The following is a 17,308-nucleotide window of genomic DNA, read 5'->3' as shown; positions in this document are numbered from 1 at the left end:
AATATACAGGACAGAATTGTGCTGGGAAAGGACTGAAGTTCAAATATGTGTAATTTAATGTGACAATGCTTCCTACAGAGGACTTCTGATATGAGTTCAGAGAGCTCCTGCTTGAGAAGAAAAGCTGCCTAAATCTGGTCCTGCTCTTACTGCAGGAAAATGTCATCTTTGCATTGATGGTGACAAAAGAAGGATAGGACCTTCAACTTTATGAACAGGATTTAAGTTTGACGAACATGATTATTTTGCCACAGTGATAAATCTGAGTAGTTGGACAGTCGGCACCTGAGGTAGCTTGTCTGCTGGTTGGATACATGTACAGCTACGTGACTGTCATAGCCTGCCCAGGACTTCGACTATGGTAGTACCTTTGGTTGTTTCAGCAGTGGCTTCGCCTGTCTCAGACAATGAAGTTCCTTTATGGCTACAAGGATGCTTTTCGGAGTCTTCATCTCTTCTGCTTAGCAAATTTCCATTGCACAGTGGCAGCTACTGCAGTTGGGGGTTGAAGGTAGTGTAGTCATGGAGCACTTAAATCAGCATTTGCTCTTTGCCAGCTGCAGTCTTCTTAGTTTATATCTTTTCATTCATTGCAGTGTGCTTCCAGATGTTATCTTCCATGAATTATAAATGTGGTATTCTCAAGGAAGTATTGATCTGCACAAGCTTGAGTAGAGACTCAAGAAATATTATATACTAATTTTCAAAAAATACAAATCAGTTATACTTGTACCGTCAGTGACACAAATCTTTTGATAATTCAAGATGTGTTACAGAAAATGACTCTGTTGGATGATTATTTCAGTCCGATTCCCTGATTTTATAATAAAGATGCTAAGACGTGCTTTTACCTCCAGGTGCTGAGGTTCTTCTTCAAACTGCTCAGGTATCCACAATTATTTTAGTTTACACAGTGTGGTGTAAACTAGAATCACTCAAAATTTATGCATAAATATACCCTCTCAGAGCATACTCAGCGATCAGATGCTGATCATATGTGAGATTTTGCAGAGCTCAGAATGAAAGTTGAACAGAATTGGTTGTTAAATACGATGGAAATAAGTTATGAAAAGGCAAGAACAAGGTTGAGCAGAATAGGAGAGCAAACTGTGAGCTCTTTGAAGATGGTCTGTGAAGAGTAGCGGAAAATTCTGATAACAGGTAAATGTTCTGTTAACCTTTAAAATACATTGATGCATCAGTAGTTAGAACTCAGGTTTGAAATCTAGACTTTGTTGGAGAAGCTGCTGCTTGCTTATGTGGAGGTTTTTTTTTTTTCCAACACAGCAAATAATGTTTGCAGTGTGTTAGAATTGATGTTTTTTTTCCGGTGTACATCAAAAGACACAAACAGGTAACTGAAGTAACAACATTTATGTTTTGGTCTGTGTTCATAGCCATTTTCTCATTAATGTCTTGGTATTTACAAATTTGTCACCTGACATGATAACTTATTTTTAAACGTATATTTTTAATGTGAGTTACACTATGAGCTTGCATCTCAAAATCTGAATGAACGATGATGAAAAATAGTGCCAACAGCCAGTCATGATTCAAAATATTTGTCTTGCATATGATGCCAACAAACTGCCTTTGTATGTAAGATGAAAAAGAAAAGGAAGTTCCCTATTTCTTACCATATGGTCTTGGCTTAGTTCTCTGCAAAAGTGGTTTCATCATTAAGGCCTTCTGTACTTTGTTCTCAAATGAAGAAAGTTATAGTCAATTGGAGTGACTTTTCAGGGGGGTAGATGGTGGAAGGGTTCATTTTAATAGTATTCATAGCATACACTGCCTGATAGTTACATCTGTTGTTCAGACTTGAAATTATTCCTGGTATTGTGCTTTTCACTCGTCTTCATTACATGTTAGCAGGTGCTTCCTTAGCTCTACCTATATGAGAGCTGAGGCTTAATTCTTTTTTGTTTGGTTGGTTTTGAAATGCTTGATATTTGCTTAGAAAGCTATTTCACTTGGGGTTGGAAAAATACCTTACAGGTGGTAGCCACTTCTACTAAAATAAGGACAGTAAAATGCCACTAGGAAGTTGAGGTAAATCTCAATGCAGCATCAGCAATATGTCCAGCTGTGCAAGTAAAGGACAAAAAGCCAAGTTTGAGTCCCAGAAAAGGAAGCTTGTACAGCAGTAGCAAGCAGAGAATCTCTGCTCTTCAGTTTTATGTGGTTGAGTTCCCTGCATATCCTGCCATAGAAATGTTCACAGGTGCCTTGTAGAATTTTTAGCCCAGGTCTGAATAGTAATTTGCTTAGACTGGGCAAGTACAGGCTTAGTTTGTTGCAAGGACTAGTTATGTCATATTGAAGCAGATCTGTAAATACCTTCCTCTCTACAAAACAAGTTTTCTTGTGAAATGGTACCTTTAAACAACATTCCTTTGTGTTTTGTTTTTGTTTTTGTTTTTTTCATAAGCAGGTAAGTCTTCATGTTGGTAGACCAATATGTGATAGAGCATTTGCAGGGTACCCTTCAATTTATCAATGCTATTCTGTTGTCTTTGTCTTGAAATACACATTTAATATCCTGTGTATATCAAATCCAATGTAATATTTTTTTTTTCTACTAAATACGGCTTTATTATGGTGGAATGTAGAAGTTGGTGTTCTGTATTTGTCATGAAGTAATCGGAGATAAAAATCGTCACCCAGCAGAATCAGCACAGGAAGGAAATTACTTAATTGCACAATGCGTTACCAAATCTTTTGACAGGACCAGAGGCAGTGAGCACAAACTGAAACACAGGCTGTGAACATCAGGAGACCCTTTTCAGTGTGAGGGTGACTGGGCACTGGCACAGATGGATCGGGGAGGTGGTGGAGTCTCCATCCTTGGAGATCAAAAGCTGTGGCTCTAGGTGCCCCTGCCTGAGCAGGGGGGTTGGGCCCGATGGTCTCTAGAGGTCCCTTTCAATAATAACCCTCCTGTGATTTTTGTCTTCTGAATAAAGCTTTGACTTTACTGAACTTTATATGAATTGACATTAAAACTCAGTTACATACTTAAGTATTTGAATACTTCCTTACTAGGTTCCGTTTCAATATAGATGTATGTATTGCTTAGTATTGTTAAATTTTACCTTTTCAAAAGAAGCTCTTCAGAGATGAAAGCTCTTTGAGTGAATCTTAAGTTGTTGCTCTTTATAAGGACTGTGCGACTACAGTTTGCCCCTCCCTTTCCCCTGGCACAGTCTCACGGCTTCAGAGACTTTAGCCCCACAAAGATACTCAATTCTGCTGTCATTATTTTGGAAGAGGAGTTTAGGACACTGGCCTAACTTTGCACCTGCTGCAAACATAACAGGTAAGGAATCCTACCGGAGGGAATGGGGAGTGTTATGTAAAGTTGTGTAAAGCAGCATTGCTAACACTTCAGAAGTGCATGTGCTGTGTTTCAGTGAGTTTCACAATTCCTTATGAATGCTGTTTTTTTAAGAATTGGAGAAGCTGGATTATGAACAGTCTAGGAGGTTTTCCTTGAAACTTCGTTCCCCACCATATTTTTGGAAGATTCAAAATAACCTCCAACTAGTGAGGTCATCACATCTCAACTATATATTAAGTAGTTCTTTAAAAGTTTCTGCTGATTTTTATGTGGTCTTGAAATGATGAAAAAACTGTCTCTTAGTGTTTACCTATACACATTTTTGCTACAAAGAATTATTTTGAAGTCAAATAAATTGATACTAATAAAACTATGCCTATTTAAATGTGTCTAAAGTTTTCTTAGGGTTTCTCTTATCTCGTTGTATAAATGTAAACTTGTTTGCACAGTGTGTAGCACAATGATATCCTGACTTCTATTAAAGTAGGAGAGCAGTACTGATACTACTTAATTCTATGTTAGCAGTGCTGGTTTAACTGTATCTCATTTGCAGCAGACTTCAAAATTTACTTCAAACAAGCCATAAGTTTCTGTGATAGATGAACTCAGAACTTCTAGAACCTGACATAAAACAAGCTAATGAAATTCTAACTGTAGCTTCCAATGCTGAGTCATGAAACAGTTTCAGATGCTTTTTAACTGTCAGGCTTCTTAAGTTTTCTTTGTTAATTGGTGAAGTCACATCTATACGTCATTATTTCTAGGTGAAAGAGATGATAAGAAAGGTTATTCCCTGCATCAGTTTTATACTTAGCTGTTAGGATAAGGTAAAGTATCACAAATGCTCAGGAACTTTGCATCTGTGTAACAGGGCACGTGAGTTCAGAATGGAGAAAATGATACTTTTGGATGTTTTTCCAAGCTGTTCAGCATGAACACAGTCATTGAAAGTCGAAATCTGAACATCTGAAGATATTTCTGCTGTATCAGTGACAACATACATAGAACGGATAATAATGAGAGTCACTGATCAGCCAGCTATTCTGGTGCTGCAGACTCCTCAACTTGACATTGGAATATAGGGGAGGGGGCCGTATTAAAAAATATGGGCTTGAGTTGCTGTTTCATATAGGATTATTTTAATGACTTTATATGCCTCAGAGTTCACAAAATTTTGCAAAAATAAAATGTATATATTCATATATAATGTAGGTCTAAAAATATAACCTTTTAATTATATTGTGTAAAGCCTGCGTGGTGTTGAAAAGTTAGACTTCATTCCCTTCTGCTAATCAAATCCAAATTTGTTTGAAATTGTAGGAATCATCTTTTTTACAAAAAAAATGGATCCTCCTTTTGTATTAAATGCATGATCTTACATCTCGGAACATGATGACTCATCAATGAACAATTGTTATTAAATTTAGAAAGTACTTATAAATTTCAATGTCTTCAAATTCAGATCTTGCTTAAGCTGCACAGATGAAATCTTTGTCCATTCTGTTTAAATATTTTCAGATATGCTCATCATTCCCCAAATACTGAATAAATAGTTTAACTGCTGTATGAGTGAAGTTTTGCAGTCCAGACAAAACAGAAGAACATATGTTCCTTGATCATAGTATTGTCACTGGTATGGGTTTATTACCAAGCAGCTAGTAACTGCTGTTTTTACTTTCTTGAGATCTGGTTACAGAAGAGGAATATTACTACATTCACATTCCTCATTCTGTTTAAGGTGCTAACTTATAAATCGGCAGTTTTGAAATAGATGTAAAATGCTTTTAATAGTCTTGTCAAGGACATTGAATGCCTTGCTAGCTCAGTTCAAGTAGTATTTGCCCTTTTGTTTCTAGGAACTTAATTTTTCTTTTGAGCCTTAATTTGGTAATGTTAACTTTTTTCCCTTAAATACTTGCTTGTAGCTGTCTGAAAGTATGTATTCTTAAGGAGAGAATTTGGGGAATGTAAGATTGGGAAAGGTTATGTAGCATTTTCTCTCCTGTAATCACTGGCAGCCGTGCAGTGATGCCCAGGTGACAATTGATTTACTCTGATGGTTTTATTGTTGCACATGTGTGCTTTTGTGCTCAGCAGGGGCTACTCAGGATTAAGGTGAGCAGGTTTGGTCAAATGACTAAAAATGAAGAGAAGAATGGGGAGGAAAAGACTTCTTGACCATTTAAAGATGTCTAGCACTGTATCTTCTGTTAGTACATCAGCAGCCAACACTGTTATCTGTTACCTTTTGATAGGTAAACCTGAACAAATGCAAACATGAACACAGCTCTGCGGATCATCTTGGGTTCCCTTTGGAAACCCCAAATCAGTGGCCACAAGGGATTGTGTGTTTTCCTGAGAACAGCTCGGCATTGGAGTCCTTCCTGTGTGTGATGGATAGTGGCTCTGCTACTCTCAAAATGATACCTGTGCCTGCTGGTGCAAAATGTCATATGGCTCACTTCAGTGGAAGTCAAAATTTACCCATGCTGCTATTCTCTGTTGCTAGGTAATTTTTAAAGTAGACATAAAATAAAGGGAGAAATATAAGGGGGAAGCTCTTTGTTACAGTAGCCACCAAAAATTCTGTTAATTACAAAAAAAAAAAAAAAAAAAAACCCACAACAAAAAAACAAAACAAAACAAAACAAAACAAAACAGACAAAAAAAACAAACCAGCAACCTGTTCTGTCAGTCACGTCAGTGAAGCAGCATAGCATCGGTGTGCAAGGTAAACATAAAAGGTCCGTCTGTTGTAGGGTGTGATGGCTGTTGGTGCTTGGTCTGCTGCCGTGGCAGCCTGGAGCTTGTCTCGCATAGCAATTCTGTGTTGGAAAGACAGCAGTGGAGAGTACTCTGTTATGCTGCGTATGTGTTACTTGAGAGAAGTTGTACTGAAGAGCTGGTTTTCAATTTTCCTCGATAATAGCAAAATGTATGCACAGTATTGCTTAGTTTGTGTATGATGCATCTGCTCTCTTCAGAAATAGGCATGTTTATCACGCTGTTAGCCTTTTAGAATATTTCAGATTCATTTTGCTTGGCACCATACCCACTTTGAGCTTTAAAAGAAAAGCTTTATCATACGAATGAAGATGATTCAGAGTCTGTTACTTTGAAAATAACAATTTGCTGTATTCCTGTTCACTCTTACAAATCCCCTTTTTCAGCACTAGCTGCTAGGATATGTTCAGGTCTAACAAAGTAATTGCTGTTAATCATAAACAGTAGGGTTTACATAGGATAGAGAGGTTGGAATGATCTTAATTTCTTGTAGAGAGAGAATCATGAAGAAGTAGTGCAGAACCAGAGACATATTCGTAAAAACACAACAAAAAACCACAAACCCAACAAACAAACCAAAAGACCCCTACCAACCAGAGGCACTATCATCACTTTGTAAGTATTTGAGTTCTGGTAAATGATTAATTTGTAACTCTACCATGTGGTCTTACTGGCTGGGTTTAAGGATTGTCTTCAAAAACATAGCAGTTTTACTTGGCTACAATTTTGTCACTAGTATCTAGGAGTTGTCAAGAATCTGGCTCACTGCTTTCTCTTCAGGAAATCTGGGTGGCAGGAGAAGGTAGTAATACACATTGGCTGATACAGAAACTAGAAAAACCATGTTAGGCCTTTGGAGGTCTTAGCCTTGCTGTTTGTAGATAGGGGGGAAAAAAAGGAGGAAAAGCCTGATTTGGGGTTTTTTCATAATATTAAAATACAGACTGGAAGACATGCAGTTTGTGTAATTGTAGCTTCCCTTTAAGATGGGTACACATTTATCCATAGCTGGATTAGTTTCACCATGTGGAGGTAATGTCCCAGGACATTAATATTTGTGCAGATGAGGATTCCAGCCTGGTCCCTGTGGCTGGCAGTCATTGCTTGTGGCCGTTACTGCATTTGACCTGCCGAATGATTTAATACTAGCACCTGCAAAATTATCGCTCTAGTTTTAAAGGGTTATGTGCTCTGTCATATCTGCTTTAGGAAGAAAGTATCCATGTTGCTGAATGTCTGTGTTATGGAATAGATAACAGAACTTTTGAAACTTGATATACAGCAAGCTGCACCATGGGGGGGAAAAGATGAGAAGGAAGCAAATGGGAGAATTGATGAATTAACAGCACTTTTAATAGGACTCAGACATTAAATTATGCCAACTTTGAAACTCTATTTTTTTCTCAGCTGCTAGCCTCAGCCTTTTTTTCAGATGTATCTGATAAGGTAAATGTTACTGTTAGTGTAAATGTGGTTGTGTGTTGTAATTTTCCTGTGTGTCACTTCTGAGTTGCTTTTTGAGGCTGTTCCTGAAGTGAAGCTAGCCTGAAAGGTGCAACCGTTGTGTGGATTTCCAAAGTAATTCTTTCTGTAACAAACACTTCACAGGCTGTGCTAAGTTTTCTGATCATCAGGGGGGACCTCGGGGTGTTGGTAAATTGTTTTAAGTAGTCTTTATCAGAGAACATACAGAGTTGTTCATCCTCTTGCACTGGTGTAATCGGGGGCTTTCCAGGCAGTCTTCCTCCCTGCAGAGATTTCTTTAGGGCTCCTTGGCTCTGCAACATGTTTGTATGTCTGCTTCCCCAGCCCGAGTAATGGATTCTGTTAAACCTATCAAATATTACAGTACTCACGTTATTTTAGATCAGAGGGTTTTGTGGAGAAGAGGTGATTTTAATTTGGGGCAGGGGAGGAGGGAGTGTGTGCGCATGGATGAGAGCAGTTTTGAAGCCTGAATGGCTGGGGCAGGGAGCTGTTGAATTTTAAATAGTTTGGATCATTATTTTGCATGTGGACTCTGGAAGATGACACGCAGTTCAAGATGGATACCCTTATTAACATTTTCAGTTATTACCTAGGCCTTTTTGAATGTCCTTACAACAATTTCAATTATTAATAAATATAATAGGAATAAAATTATACTCTGACTTGCCATCTGTGCTTCCAACTAACTGCAAATGCAAGCAGATCTATTGCAGAAGTTTTAAAATTACAAGTCTTACACTCTTGCATCAATTTCTAATGCTTTTAGTATTAAAATGTATTTTAATGAGACTTGTATGCAGTTCTGTTCTGAGATGTTGTTATAAAGCAGGACAAAGTTTTAGTCCAGTCATATTATTTTCATATATAGCTTTGCCCCTTTTGAGTATCTGTTAAGTGTCTGTACCACAGCAGGCTGCAGAACGGGGAGGAAGCAATCTGTGCTTCCCAGTGAGAGCAGTCGGTTCTCAAGTTTCATTAATAACTGTGTTGTGTGCAGGGATCCTAATTATTGTAGTGGCAATAATAGGAGGAGGATTGAAATGCTGCTTTGTCCACATGCATTGGCAGGCCTAGAAGACAACAGTATTGTGTTTGATATGTTTGTTTTAAAAATCCTCCAAAGAAAAATGACCTGGGGCTCTTTGGAGCAGAACTGCTCTTAATCTATTCCAAGCAGAAGTATGAAAATCTCGGAATTTGTTAATGTTCTTGGAACAGCTGTTTTTTAACTGCTGAGGTTGTAAAATTAAAATCTTTAGAGAAATCTGTGTAGTAACAACTGAGTGGTAAGAATGGGTAGAGAATAAATGGATTTTTTTTCTGGTAATGTGAAGTTTTATTATGGTTTATTTCTCCATATTATACTTACGGGTATTTGAAAAGAAAAGCTACTGTATTGTCTAATTTGTTTGAAATGTCACAGTTATTTACTGTCTCTTTATTTTTTAGGTTACTATTAAAATCTTAAAATGCAGATGAAGACTGGCTTGTGCAGAATCCTTCTGCTGTTTTATGCATACAAAAGGAAATCCTAAACCAAGTTTTAGTATGAGGTATGTATTAGGATATTCAGTTTTATTTAGCAATTACTGAAATTAGGAGCCCTCTTTTTGTTCACATTTGCAATTTGATGTAGAGTAATTCTCCTTCTACACTTAAACTAATACTTGCTTTCATACAGTGTAATTCTTTGCATAATTTATCAGACGTTAATGTGTTTTTAAAGTACTGAAAGTATATGTACACAGCCTCTTGCAGACAGTTCAAGATCTGTCTAGCCATAATGTGTCTTACATCTAAAACCCATAGTGTCAAAAGAATATGATGCCAAGTCTGAGCTACTGGATGTTATTGATACCTTGCACTCAGAATCCCGTTTGTACAGTCAACATTGTAGTTTCTGATTCTGACCAGTCCTCGGGATTAGCCAGTCGGCTTCGGCCTGGAGGGCTGGTCCTGTGTGCTCTGTAAAACCTGGGGTTGAGTTCAGTTTGTGTACAAACAGGCATGTGGTGTCATCTGCCCTGGGTGTTGGAATCACCTCCGTGAGACTAACAGATAAGAAGGTTTTAAAGGGGTATTTATGCAGCTTGGTTTGGTAATTCTGATAGTTCTGAAATTCAAAAATACCACTTGCTTTTATAAAGTAAAAATTTTAATTTTAAACACTGATGGGATTTGACAGAGGTGTGCAAGTTCTGCTGATAAAGCAAGAAGGATTTGGGTTAGTTCTCTGTGTTTATTTGGCCTAGTAAATGTACTCAGAGCTGTCTCTCTAGTGGTGTTAAATAGAGAACTAGATATGTATAAAGAACAGGATATATTGAGCTATTTATTAATGACGTGAAATATGTCCCTCCCCATGGCAGGGGGCTTGAACTAGATGATCTTCAAAGGTCCCATCCAAACCAAACCATTCTGTGATTCTATAGTAGTAGTGTATATGATTTATTGCTAATTAGAGGGGGGTCCCTTTACTGATTTCTAAGTCAGCTGGTAAATTAAGTGTGGGAAGTAAGCAGTAAAACCTCAGAGTTGCATGGGAAGTATAAATGTGATGGGGTCCTTTTTCATTCTGTAAAAAGCATAGGAACGGCAACATGAGAGAAGTCTTTCTGCAGTCATACATCTCACACTGTACTGTGAGTTGTAACTAATACTGAAAAACTGCCCTCGTGGTATTTGATTCCCAAGACTGAAATAGTTCAAAATTTCTACTCAAGACAGGCAGAATCCTATTACACTCTCCACAGAAACTATCTACTTTTTTCCTACCTTTTACTTCCAATCTGCTATGCATTATTGTTCCAACCCCTGCTCAAAGCAGGATGTCGGGTACAGCAGGTTGCCCTGAACTGTATTCATTTGGGTTTGGTCTCCAAGAAATGGAGACTCCACAACCTCTCTGGGCATCTGTACCAGTGTTTGGTCACCCTCACAGTAAAAGTTCCCTCGTGTTCACAGGGAACCTCCCGTGTACCAGTTTGTGCCCATTGCCTCTGGTCCTGTCACTGGGCACCACTGGGAAAACTCTGCCATCCTTATACCCTCTCATTAGATGTTTATAAATATTTATAAGATTTTGCCCTGCCTCCTCCAGGCTGAACAGTCCCAGCACCTTCAGCCTTTTAGAACATGAAAGATGCCCCAGTCCCTCAGTTGTCTTCCATTCACCGAACCTCGATCCAGTATGTCCATGTCTCTTGTACTGAGGAGCACAGCACAGGACACAACGCCCCAGATGTCTCACCAGTGCTGAGTAGAGGGGAAAGATCACCTCTGCTGGCAACTTTCTGTGTAGTGCACTGCAGGATGCCCTTGGCCTTCTTTGTGGCCAGGTCACATTCTTTGCTCGTGATGGTTCTTGGACTTGGTATTTAGCAGGACCCTTGGGTTTTACCTCTAGAGCTGCTTTCCATCCAGTTGGCCTCCAGCCTGTCTTGGTGCCTGGGATCATTCCTCCCCAAGTGCACGATTTGGCATTTCCCTCTGCTGAACTTGGTGAGATCCTTTGGGCCCATTTCTCCAGCCTGTCAAGGCCCCTCTGGCGTATCAGCCGCTCTCAGCTTTGTCTCACCTGCAGACTTGCTGAGGATGTGCTCTGTCCCATCAACCAGGTCATAAATACAACGTTGAAAAGGACTGGCCTCAGTACTGAGGTACCCTGCTACTTACAGGCCTCCACCTGGGCTTTGTGCTGTTGATCACAACCTTCTGGGCGCGGGTGTTCAGCCAGTTTTCAGTCTGCCTCACTGTCCACTTACCAAGCCTGTGCTTCATCTGTTTGTCCATGAAGGTATTATGGCAGACTGTCAAAAGCCTTCTGAGGTGAAGGCAGGCAATATCCAGTGCTCTCCCCATAGCCACTGAACTGATCAGCATAGCAGGCTGATAGGTTAGGATCCTTAAGGATTTGCAAATGACCCCTTTATAAATCCATGCTGATGACTCCCAGTTACCTACTTGGTCTGGAAATTGTCTCCAGCAGTAGCTGGGCCATCACCTTTGCAGGGCCTGGAGTTCCCTGGGTCCTTCTTGAAGATAGCAGTGACATTTGCTTTTGCCTTGTCCGCACACATCTCTCCCGGTTGCCATCCCCTTTGGGCACAGAGCGTGGCCTGCCAGTGCCAGCAGCCAGCTCCCTCGGCTGCCTCCCATCAGGCCCAACACACTTCACTTGTGTCCAGTTTAAGTGTTCCCTAACCTGGGCCCTGTTACCTATTTGATACTGGAGGGGGAAGGGAGGGGTAGGGAGCAGGGGCTCAGGAGATGGGAGAACTGATATGCACCTTGTTTCATGGTTTTGCTTTGCTTTTTACTAAGGAGTTCCCTGTTGCTCTCTAGTTGTAGTAAAATTGTAATAAAAAAATAATCACAACAATGATGTAGGATATAAAAATAACCACACAATAATGTGTAATGTACACCAGGCTATGGAAATAAGCAAGGTACAAGCATTTACTCACAAAATTAAAAAAGGACAATACAGTTAGAACTGTTTATCAGAACAGTAGTAACAGAAACACTCTTTTTCAAAGTTTGACCCAAAAGAGATTTTTTTTGTCCAGCTGACAATTTGTCTTGACCATGTAGCTGTTGGGAATTCAGTATTGCTTGTCCTTACGTATCAGACTGCCCCTGTGCAAAAGTCATTTGGGAGTCTCAGTGTTTGGCAGGTTTCCCAGGCACCTCAGAATTTTTCTGTCCTCAACTTAGTTTCCTTCCTGTGAAGGGAAGAGCGGATGGCCAAGGTTCCTTGGGGATACAAGTGTTTCTTTCACTGGCTAAGTAATGACTCCTTGTCTCAGTGGAGTGATAAAATCCTTTTTCTCTCTCTCCATTATTAATCTGTGTGTGTGCATGTCAGATTGCAGTGTGAACCTGGCTGACAAAGCCTAATGGCCTAATTAAATAGCATTAAAAATTGAGGGAAAATGGGGTAAAAATGTGAGTAAGTTGCATTGTATTTGGGGCAGAGTGTGCAACAGCACACTGTGAAAAAGCTGCAAAAGGCTGGGAGAGTGAGCCAAATTAGTCATGTTAAAAAAAAGTTACACCTGCTCAGTTTGATTCCAGGTAACTTCTTGGAAGGGCTGTCTGTGAAAGCGCTAGTGCTTCCCAGCTCTTTATCCAACTATATTTGCTAATGGATTGCTCTGTAGTTTGCCATTTGAGTCTTCTTGTTTGCTGTACTTTGATTACAAAAATACGTTTTCAAGGAAGTTATCACTTCAGCATCTCTTGTAACTCCTCAGCCTGAATCCTACTTATTTCCTGAAAATGTTCTCCGTTGCGTTAGGTTTTGGGGAATACTGCTGGTGGCTAGGTGCCCTCAGAACTGAGATGGCTTTCTGCTGTACCACGGTCATGTGCAAAAGTGGGAATTACAGGGACCACCAGGGGTGAGAGTATAATTGTGTTGTCACTCATTGGAGCACTTAGCTAACAGTGGTTGTGACTTTTGTGATGAATTTGTTCACTTTGTGTTCGGTTAGCAGCCTCTTTGTATTATTTGTGTGCATAACAAGCGGTTAGTTTTCTCTGTGTTCTTGGGTATAAGAATAATGCTGTTACCTAATAAAACAGTAATGAAGTCTGCAGCACCTCGCTTGAACAGTGGAGAGGGACGATTTGATCACTCTCAATTAAGCTGTATTCTTTCTGATTGTAACCAGGCCTGCCCTTGTGAGACCTGAGGCCATGGGGCCGTTTGAAACCATGGGGTGGGTCCCGCACCAGCACCCCAGACTGGGAAGGACACATCAGAAGAATCTGAAAATGGTGTCTGCTTGTGAGGTTCAAGATGCCTTTTCCTGTACGAGGAGACGAGTTACAGCTTTTATGATGTTACTGGCTTCAGCCTGCGGCAGAGAAGGTGATGCCCAGTGGTAAGCAAAGTTGAACATTTCGTAGTAAAGCTGATGTTGGCCAACTCTGATGTGTTTGACTGAAGTCTTGACTCCCTTTTTATCTAGACTGTACTGGAAGCAGATTTTCTTTCCAGAAATACTAGTGCTGGGAAATGGTGTTGATAAAAGGATTAAAGTTTGTATGCTACAACAGGAACCAGAGTAAATGATCTATTGAAAGACTGCTCCTTGGTTAAATGTTTGGTTTTGGACTAAAAGTCTTTAGAGCTAAATGAAATAAGAAAGTATTTTCAAGAAGAAAAATACGTGTCAAAAGTGGTTGGTTTTATATTTAAAGAAAAAACAATAGTGTGGATTGTATTTTAAGTTGCAGTAGAATTGTACCTAGTGAAAATGGTATGAGCCAGCAACAGCTGAACAGGACTGGAAGGAACTGTTAACTACTGGGGAGATTAAAGCTGCAGTAAGATTTCACTGTGCAGTTAAATCTGAATTGGAAGTTATGATAAAAATGCCTGCTCTCTTAAAGTAGCCCAATAAAAAGATGAAATGAATGAGTAATGAAAAATGAATTTTGATGCGATTTTTACATTGCATTGTAACACATCCAGGTTTTTTTCAGGGTTTCTGTGTCCATTATAAAACTGTTTTAAATTAATCAATGTTTATTTTCTATTTCCTTAAGTCAGCAAAGCGGTGAACATGAATGAAGGGCCTGATGGGAACCTGATGAAAAAAAAAAGGCAAATGCCAAGTCCTGTGGTGGGTACAGAATGAACCTGATGCAGCTGTGCAGCCTGGGCACACACCGGTGCTGAAGCTGCTTTGCAGAAGCCGATCTGGGAGTCTTGAGGGACAAGTGAAGAAGGAGGTGTCCAACCCCATTCCGGGCTCCATGGGAAGACCAGCGGCAAGAGACACAATTTTCCCTCCCTGTTTAGTGCTGCTGTGACCAGTTCTGGGGTCCTGAAGACAATGTGTATATGGGAACAAGTCTGGTGGAGGCCACCAAGATGATCAGGAGATGAAAGCGTAGGAGCTGTGGGGGTAGACAGCAGGGTTTGTTCAGTTTGGGAAAGATGAGGTAGGGGAGTAGGAAATTTTCTTCCTGCAGCTGCATAATGGAAAGGGGTAGAGAAGATGAAGCCAGACTCATCTTAGCAGTGCACAGTACTGAGGAAGTCCCATATAATTCTCAGTGTGTGTAAGTGTTGCATCGTACCGCTAATAAAAACAGTGCAAGCCAGTACTGTCTTGCTGTACTTAACTGGTCTCCCCACCCTGGGAGTTCCCTTTTGTTGCAGGAAGGGGGATGCAGGGGACCCAGGCTGGGGGCTTGTGTGGGGTGACGTTTGCTTGTGGGTTCACTTGTGGTTTGACATCCAGGAAAACAAGGGAAATCTCAAATGCTTTGGCATCTGTGAAAACACTTCCAGACAGGATCTCAGCCAGCTGGGTAAAGCCTTTTAAATAAATACGCACATAAGCAGAGCCTTCACAGGCTGGGGCTGTTACAGTTTGTGGAAGGGGTAGCAGCTTTTCCCCCGTAACAGGGATGACTGTGTTCAGTGTAAGATGTGCAACTGCTATAACAGGCCTCACTGGATTTTCTTCCCCAAATTCATATTCTCTCTACTTGGCTGTGGAGAGCCTGTACAAGTAACAGCTCCAGGGAACAAGACTTCTTGTCAGAAAGTGGAGGGTCGTGATAGAGATCGAGATGTCACCATGTGGGTAATTCTGTCTTCCAGCTCTGGATGAACACATCTGTGCTGCTGGCACATGCCTCAACAGTTGCAGTGAATCCCTGGGTATGGGGACGATGCCCTCAGCTCCCAGGCACATGGTTTGGGTTGTCTCAAAAGCAGAGCTGTGCCTGCTCTTGGTTTGAGGGGCGTGCACATGCAAGCAGTGAGGCAAGGGGAAGGTCTGACCCACCTACTCTAGATGAGTTCCTTATGATTCAAATCATGTAGGGAGAATTACAGAAATTCTTGAAGAAAGTTCAGTTGTAGCTTTCTGTCTGACAGTTGAGACTCTGCTGTGGAGAAAGGGTTGATATGAAATCAAAAAGAACAATCTTCTGCCTGGTCCTTTCCTCCTGCCTGCTGTACTTAACGTTTGAGATTTTTTTTTTTTAACAGACCCTTTTCTAACCTTAATTTTTACTGCTGCCTCAGTCCAGCTCAGATTTGTATTCATTGCTGTCTTTTATCTGCATTTAGTGTTTTTTTTTCCTCCTAACTCTGGTCTTTGTCTTTCATTCAACATTTTAACAGTTTCTAAATCTGCAAAATATTTCCCCCCTTTATGTGGGAGACAGAAAAGCTGAGGAATTCTGAAGTGCCAGGATTCAGTGATGGGCTTGCAGTGTGTGCCCCTGCTGCACCAGTAGCTTAGCAAAACACGGCCTTTAGAGCTCTCTTGCATTCGCAACAGGTGAGACTCCAGCAAAACTGAAAGTGCTGCTGTAGGAATGCATCTGCAGGGTCACCTCAGCTCCCATGCTCCTAGACTGCCACTGCTCTGAAAGACATGAAAAACAAAAAGATTTCACCCTGGCCCTTTTCCAGTATGTAGGGGAAGGCAGAGGGTGAGAACAGAACAGGAGCAGGTAGACAGGCACAAGGTTTCCAGGTGGCCCTGGGGCACCTGGAGCAATCCTACCTGGGGAAGGTGGCAGCTGTACTCTGCCACCTGTCTCTTCTGTGTACTGAAACAGCTTGCTTCCTTCCAGACTGATCAGAAAACACCTCATTTTGGAGGAAAAAAAAAAAAAAAAAAAAAAAAAAAAAAAGGGTGCAGAAAGCACAGAGGACCTGGGACAGGCAGCTGCATCACCCACCACCTCTCAGTATCTGTGAGAGAGGCCAGGAACCGATGATGCAGCAGTGAAAGATAATGAATCCAAGTCTTCAGAACATCCTGCCACTGCAGCTTAGGGGAACTGCACCTGCTTAGCTGTGCTGACAGAGGAGCAAGAAGAAACCGAGCAAGTAGTTCAAAGGTATTTCTCCACAGTGCCTAAAGAATTGGTTCTTATTGTAGCTACTTTCTCTTCATTTTTTGTCCACCAAAACCTTTTCCTTTGCAAATGGATAAAAACCATATGATAAAATCAGACCAAAACCAGCTTCAAACATCATTTCATATGCCTTTTATGCATCTTCAGTAAGGATTCTGAATTTGTATTGCCAACTAAAAGAGAAAGATGGCTGTAAAATCCATCCCTTAATAAAAGCATCATAAATCCATATTTTATTCCCATGTCCAGTAGACCTCCTCCCTCAAGGGAAAACACCACCGCCAAAATCAGCAGCCTTTGACAAACTACATGCTATGTCAACTCCTGGAGCATTAGCAGACATTTTTAGGTTAGACTGTACACGTTTCTAAATAGCATCTATGTTATATGGACATTTGTTCAAAACCCATCCCCACCTTGAACAGTTCAGCTATTTACCCTGACACGTGCTGTACAGCACCTTTCACACCCATGCTCTCTAGTGCCATGTACAGTGGTAACTGAGGAAGGGGGTAGCCCCACACAGGGAACCTGTCACTCCAAGGAAACACTTCTCCAGGTCCCCTTTCCTTGTTCATCTTCCAGGGTTACACACAGTGACTCACACGAACTAGAGCTACACCACAGCCCAAGTCCTGGCAGCGACAGACCTGATTCTCAGCGTGTGCTTTTCATGCATTTCAGTTGTTCACACTGAGCAGAATGAGGTATCTAACGTATTTCAGAGGTGGAGGTACCAAGTCTGTTAAAAACCCAGACTTGTTAACGTCCCATCAATACTGTTTGCAAAAAGCTAGGCAA

General features: G+C 40.7%; 1 protein-coding gene across 6 annotated transcripts in view; it reads left to right on the top strand.

The window, feature by feature from the left end:
• Nucleotides 1–14,728, top strand: part of PSPC1 (paraspeckle component 1) — a 65,174-nt gene extending 50,446 nt beyond the window's left edge. Inside the window, exons 7-10 of one of the 6 annotated variants that reach the window (XR_004406812.2) lie at nt 5,596–5,849; nt 9,062–9,165; nt 13,284–13,487; nt 14,172–14,728. The gene's annotated coding sequence lies outside the window, so the exon portion shown is untranslated. Of the gene's footprint in view, nt 1–5,595; nt 5,850–9,061; nt 9,166–13,283; nt 13,501–14,167 lie in introns of all 6 variants that reach the window. The other 5 variants (XR_004406811.2, XR_004406810.2, XR_004406809.2 and 2 more) reach the window with 5 other exon arrangements.
• The last annotated feature ends 2,580 nt before the right edge of the window (nt 14,729–17,308 follow it).

This window comes from Tyto alba, unplaced genomic scaffold (genome assembly GCF_018691265.1).
Source record: "Tyto alba isolate M040663 unplaced genomic scaffold, T.alba_DEE_v4.0 Super-Scaffold_2, whole genome shotgun sequence".
Lineage (NCBI taxonomy): Eukaryota > Metazoa > Chordata > Aves > Strigiformes > Tytonidae > Tyto > Tyto alba.
Note: the sequence above shows the minus strand (reverse complement) of the source record. Positions and strands in the feature narration are given on the sequence as shown.